The sequence below is a fragment of the Nannospalax galili genome, unplaced genomic scaffold, assembly GCF_000622305.1.
Source record: "Nannospalax galili isolate Female #2095 unplaced genomic scaffold, S.galili_v1.0 scaffold762, whole genome shotgun sequence".
NCBI classification, from domain to species: domain Eukaryota; kingdom Metazoa; phylum Chordata; class Mammalia; order Rodentia; family Spalacidae; genus Nannospalax; species Nannospalax galili.
This window is the reverse complement of record NW_008350126.1, coordinates 3,022,835-3,029,821: the sequence shown is the minus strand read 5'-3', so window position 1 is coordinate 3,029,821 and position 6,987 is coordinate 3,022,835. Positions and strand designations below refer to the sequence as shown.

Here is a 6,987-nt window from a genome sequence, read left to right as displayed (position 1 = left end):
GTCTTTTTGAGACAGGGTCTCCCTGTAGCCCCAGCTGTCCTGGAACTCACTATGTAGACCAGGCTGGACTTGAACTCACAGAGATCCTCCTGCCTCTGCCTCCCGAGTGCTGGGACTACAAGCGTGCACTAAAACGCCAGGCTATTTTTTTTTTTAAAGCTTTTGTTGTATGACATTATTGCCAAGGAGATGTGAAAAAGTGAACAAACGTTGACTCACCCATAAGATACCACCAAGTTTAACTTGGTGGGCCAATTAGTGCTCTGGGGTTACTAACAGGAGCATGAACAACTCAAAGAGAGCTGTATCACTGAAAGCCTACCCAACATGGCTCCAGTTCATGAAGGTTGGAGCCCTCAACTTCTCTGCACAGCCTGCATCAGCTCCACTCAGGGTCTCTCTCCCCAGCAGCCCTTACTGCTTATATAACTTTCCAGAGGGAGGAGCCATGTGAATCTGTTAAGTTTCAGAGCCTTCCTGAGACTCCTGAGTTGTTTACTTTCTGAGTTTTTAGGACCTTCCTGAGTTTTTTTCAATATTTTATGTATTATTTTATTTTAGCTGTATGAGTGGATTGCCTGTATGTATGTAAGTGCGCCTGTGTCATGCAATGCCCTCAGAAGACAGAAGAAGGCATCAGATCCCCTGGAGCTAAGGCTATAGAATGTTGTTAGCTGTCTGATGTGGGTACTGGAAACTAAACTCAGGTCCTCCGCAAGAGCAGCAAACACTCTTAACCACTGAGCCATTGTTCCAGCCCCTCTCCCTTATTCTTAAGGAGAATTTGTCCTTTGGGGTCCCTTAGGATGCACAATTATTTCCCCATTGAAAATTCTTCCTGATGACACCAAATGCTGGATATGAAGTAACAAGAAGCCTCCTTCCATCCTGGTGGGGTGCAACAGGGCACAGCCTCTCACATGAAGAGTCTAGCAGTGTACGAAACTAGACAGGCTCACCATACAACACAGCTCATCATACATCATGCATTTCTTAGCATAGCCCTAAAGAAGCTGAAAACTTATGTCCACACAAACAGCTGCACATGGATATTTATAAGTTTTATTCATAACAGCCAAAACATGGAAGCAACCAAGATGTCTTCAGTAGGGGAATGAAGAAACAGACTGTAGGAAACTTACTGATGGAATGTCATCCAACACAAAGAAATGAGCTATCAAATCATGAAAAGAGACAGAGAGGACATAATTACATTTTGCAAAGTGAAAGAATTTCATCTGGGGCTGGGTATGGTGGTACAGACCTTTAATCCCTCCACTTAGGAGGCAGAGGCAGGAGGATCTCTGTAAGACTGAGGCCAGTCTGTTCTACCTAAAGAGTTCCAAGCCAGCTGAGGCTATAGGAACACCCTGTCTCAAAAAAAAAAAAAAAAGTATGTGTGCTAGATGATTCCAACTCTGTGGCTGTTAGCTCCATCTCTGTGATAAACCACGTAAGAATATTAGGTTCAAGGAGAGAAGATTTATTGGGGCTCAGTTTCACACATTTCAGTCTACAGTCATTTGGTCCCATCGTTTTTCATCTATGGTGAGGTGACACATCATGACAAGGAGTATGTTGTGAGTCAAAGTCTCTCACTTCAGTGGCTGGGAAGCAGACAAGGCAGGCAGGGGAAGAAGGTACTGGGGAAAAGGTCACTCTACTAGTGAGCTACTTCTTCCAACTACTACTTACCATTAATGCCATCAAATTACAAATCTAACAATGAACCAATTCATTAAGTCAGAGCCCTCATAACCCAATCACCGTCCAAAACCTATAACTCTGAAGACCAAACCTTCAACATGTAAGTCTTTGGGGAACATCCAGATCCAAAATGTAGCAATGACATTTTGGAAAAAACAAGACAGCAAAAATATCAGTGGCTACCAGGGGCTGGGGACAGACTTCTAGGGCAATGAGACTACTCTGTGGGGCACAGTAATGGTGGACAGTCAAGCACATGTGCCCAACTGCACTGCATGGAAAACACCAAAAGGAAGCCCTAAGGTCAACCATGGACTCTGAGGGATAATGGTGTGCCCATGTCTGTTCACACATTATGACCAATGTACCACTTCAGTGTAGAATATTGGGAAGGTGTGCAGAAGTATATGTAACTTTGTACATGCCTCTCAGTTTTGCCATAAACCTACAAAAATGAAAAATAAAAAAGAGGCTGGAGCTATAGCTCAGTTGATAGAATGCTTGCCTAGCATGCACAAAGCCCTGGGTTCTATCCCTAGCATCACATAAACCAGGCACACGGTGGCATGCATCTATAATTCTAGTAACTCAGAAGGTGGCCGCAGAAGAACCACAGTTCAAGGATAAGCTTAGACTCCATGAGACTGTCTTAAAAGGTATATATATTATACACACATGTATATATAAAATAAAGACATTCTCTCCCTTAGTCTGTGATTCAGGTATTTGGCAACAGAGGGCTCCCATGTCCCTTCCTTTCACCCCACACCAGTAACTCCCAACAGACACATGTGAGAACTGGAATTACTTAAATACCACTAAAACACTCACCCATGTAAAAAAAAAACCCTCCAAATCACTTAAGAATATTCAGCCAGCCTTCACTTTTGACAAATAGCACTGTTTACTGTTTCAAGAAAGGATAAAATCCATAGAACCCAAGAGAAGCTAGAACCTATTACTGGAAAAGTCTTCCAAGCTGCTGTCCTGCTCCAGAAGAACTTTCCATCAATCACTTCCTGCTTATAAATGAAGCACACACCCCATTCACTTGGACCATCTCACTTCAGGCTCCCTGTTTGACCTTACCAACGCCACCACACTGGGCATCTTCATAGCCCTGACTCTGTCCCTCCTGCATCTTTCAGACATACCTTTGACCCTCTGCTTCTCCACAATACTGTCTGCATCCACTTTCCCTTCAGTAACACTACTTTAAAAGCAACAGATGGGGCTGGAGAGATGGCTCAGCGGTTAAGAACACTGGTTGTTCTTGCAGAAGACCGGGGTTCAAATCCCAGCACCCACATGGCAGCTAACAACTGTCCATAACTCCAGTCCCAGGGGATCCGACAGCCTCTTCTGACCTCTGCGGGGCATTGCACAACACGGGTGCATTTACCTACATGCAGGCAATACACACACACACATAAAATAAAAATAATAAAGTATTAAAAAAAATAAAAACAACAGATTTCCTCAGATCTCGTATCTCCTTGTAAAGTGATGCAAGTCCAGATATCTTCTTTCCTCTTCTAGAAAGATCCAGCCCACTCCAGATTTTGTGCAGCCAAAGACAAGCCCACCATGATCTGGCGTTTTACTCCCCTTTGCGGTGCCTGCCCCCACTAGCATGTTTCCCACTCATTTTTCTGCCTCTGGTTTCCATTAGAGAAATTGCCTCATCAGACATAAAGAACAGACTTACCTGCCCCCTTCCTCTTAAATGTTAAGCTCGTAAACTGGACGAGAGAAATGTTCAGATGTATATCGTAATCCCTATAAAAGATACTTCTAAGGGCCCTTCTTTTTTTTTTCTTTTTTTCCTTTTGGGCTTAGGACTGATTAAACAAAACAATGTTCTGTCCAAACCTGCATTTTTCTTATTACTTTCTAATCATTTTACCACTAGCATAAAGGCCTGTTCTTTTCCAACACTGGGCTCTTTAATCATCCCTGACAGGCCTCAGCTTTCCGCTTGGCCAGCACCCAGCAAACACCATTGGGTTCCAGCGCCCTTGGCTGCCTCCTCACATCTTCCTCGGATAACACAGCTAACTGAAAGAAAAACGTAACAAAGGGGAGAGGAAGGCCCTCGGCGCCTCATGAAAGCTGCGCATCCATTCCAGGGCAGCCGGGGCACGTGCACAACTGCTGCGCTGGAGGTGCAGGTGGAATGGGGAGCCCGTGTCTCACTCAACAAGCACTGGGTCAGAGTAAGCACCGCCAAGAAAGTGGAGGGCTAGAGTTTTCAGGTTGCACTAGATTTGATAGTCAAGCTACTTAATAATAAAAAATATTTCAAACTGCATTCATTTTTCTATGTACAAAGATAAGTCTTGTTTGAGACCAAAATAATCTCGCACTCAGGGCAGACCTTCTCAGCCCCATGTTCAAAGGTGAATGAAGTCTTCTGGAATGTTGTCCTCTCTAAGGCACCACCAATGGTTATGAGACTAATAAAAAGTGTAAGTAATCCTGGGAGGGGGTGATACATTTAGCACAAAGTTCTAACCCTGGAGGGAACCTGCATCAGACTAGAATCCCAGTGGCATCCAGTGGAGCCCTGAGCAAGCAGCAGTTGGAAGCAGGCAGGGGAGGGCGATCCATATGGAGCGAACCACCTGGCTGCAGGTGTGAGGGCTGGATATGGGTGAACTTCAGCCTCCAGGGGGCCAGTGACGGGCTTCCAGAGATGAAAAGGGAAATGTTGACAAGTCATTGGGGTATGCCCGACAGGGAGACTGGTGGCCCAGCCTTGCTCAGAAATACACTCATCTAAAGGGAAATACTTGAGGCCTTGGGAGATCCACACCACAGCTCTAGGAGGGAAGGAGGTCAGGACAGAAGCCAACTGCTGACTTAGCAAGGACACCCCAACTTACCTCCTGTAAGGCCTTCCTGTGAGAGAGTCCCTGTGACCATTATTGGTGGGGAAAGTGGACATGTGTCCAGAGGGACAGCCTCGTGCCTGGAGTTCAAAGGACAAAATGAAGATGCCAAAGACAGAGACAAGGCCATACAGAAAGCACAGTCCATATCTGACCTCAGTAAGGGCCACACACCCTGAGGTCCTCTTGGGCCATACCATCAGGCCTCTGAGGCTTCTGCAGATTTGTCCAAGGCCATTGAACCTTGTGTGGTCACCTAGTTCTGGAAAGGAAGTCCACAATGGCCTTGCTCATTCAGTGAAGCTTCTTATATCCAGATTCTTCTCTATAAATGGTGTCTGGAGTCTCGGGAACAGAATCCACTCCTGACCTCTCACAGAAGCTAAGTGATCTGTAGCCAACTGAGGACCAAATGCCAGTAAGTGGTCATCTGGGCAACCCATGCAGCAGGCTCTGTGTGGCCCAGCCCATACCCAAACCACAAATCACTGGGGGACAGCATCCCCATTTCATGGACAAAACCGTGACCCCAAGGTCTCACTGTGCCTTCCACACAAACACACAGACCAAAAAAAAAAAAAAAAGCCTGTACCCCCAGCACTGGGGGGGGGGGGGGGGGGGGGGGGGTCCAGACTGCTGGCAGCCTGAGTCTTTGCCATCTAGAGCCAAAAAGCCTCCATCACCCTGTGTTCACCAAGCAACCTCTGCTGAGGCAGCTTCTACACAGGAGGGAGAAGGGCAGCCCAGCTTCGGCAAGTAACTTGAAGACAGACAGACAACAGATGCAGGACCCATCAGGGGGTCTGTTCACCTAACCTGAAACCTCTGCAAGAGCCCAGTGAGGGGGATCCTGTCAGGGATGGAAGTGCGACAGCAAAGGAATGTTATGTCCTGGAATAAATGCACATGAATTAATCAGGTAAACTAAGCAGCTGTGCAGGCTGACAGCTTCACAAAGAGGGGCTGTGGACACACGAGCTGCCAAGAAAGCAAAGCTGGAGGCTTCATAAACATTTGAGGAGCAGCAGTAAAAGCAGGGCTTTGGGATCCCTAGTACAAACTGTGTGCGGGACCCTAGGAGCGTGGCCTGCTTCCTCCTCTATCAAAGGGATCAGGAAAGCTATGACTTCACATGCCTACAGCATGTGGATGTCACCCTAGCTGTTCTCACTGGTCACTGCACACACAGAATAAAGCGTATGTCGGATTGCTAAGAAAAGCAGATCTTTTCTGAAGCAAAGTGGCCAGAAAAACTCCCATAGCTGCAGGACACAGCTGAACCACCTCTGTGCCAAGGAGAAACGGGTGTGTCGGGGAAGGTCTCTGTCCCACTTAGCTCCTCAGAGTTCTTTAAGTTGTCTTCACCCCAACACATGGACAATCACACGTGCGCACGCGCACACACACATACACACACACACACACACACACACCAGGAAACCATGCACCAATGCACGTACACATAAACTACACCAACGTGTGTACATACAACCTATGTCACACACCTCATGCACACAGTCATCAATACATACATGGAAAACCACTCACAAACATATGCACATAAAACTCATCACACAAACAAGGGCACACAAATACATATATTACATATGGCATACAACATGCACATCATAAATACACATGTTCCAGGAGATTGATTACACATGTGCACTCATATACACATGTACATGCACATGTCTACACACCATATGCATGCATGCACATACATACATATACACACACATACATACACAAAACTACATAAACACATTTAAATATACAAAGGTGCCCAAGTGCATATACCTAACACACAGCCCGTGTGCATACACACACACACACACACACACACACACACACACACCAGAAAACTACAAATAGAAGAATTAAGGTTAAAGAAGTATAAAATTTCTATACCTGTGAATGCAGCCTTGATAATTTTGTAAAACATTAATCTCTAAGTACCTAGAGACCAACAGATCCCACTGCCTTTTCAGAGTTGGGAGGATCCCGAGATAAGGTGCTGCTTGCTGCACAACACGGAGCCCCGCTGCAAGCTTGCTTTGTGTTGCAAAGCCTGGAGCCAACACAGACAAGTGTCTCCTAGAAGATGATGAAGCACCAAGGCTGAGAGGTTCGACCCTTGAGCACAGGTCCTATGTGTTGGGGACGCCTGCTGTGTAAAGTAGCAGTTTCTCCATGTCCGGAAAGCCCACGGGCTCGGATTCAAATGCAGAGGCTCCTTTTATCAGCAGGTCGCCTTCCCAGCATCTTCCTGACTCATCTGGGAAGTGACCGCCACAGATGCCCTACTATAGACATGGCCTCTGGCTCTGAAACTGCCAGGCTTTCCTGTGTGATTTTCAGGCAGTCTGGCAGCCTGGCAGGAGCCCCA

At 46.3% G+C, this 6,987-nt stretch overlaps 1 protein-coding gene across 1 annotated transcript in view; it reads right to left on the bottom strand.

Annotated features, from left to right (window-relative positions):
• Ror2 (receptor tyrosine kinase like orphan receptor 2) overlaps positions 1-6,987 on the bottom strand; it is a 227,763-nt gene that overhangs the window by 161,976 nt on the left and 58,800 nt on the right. The window lies entirely within an intron of this gene.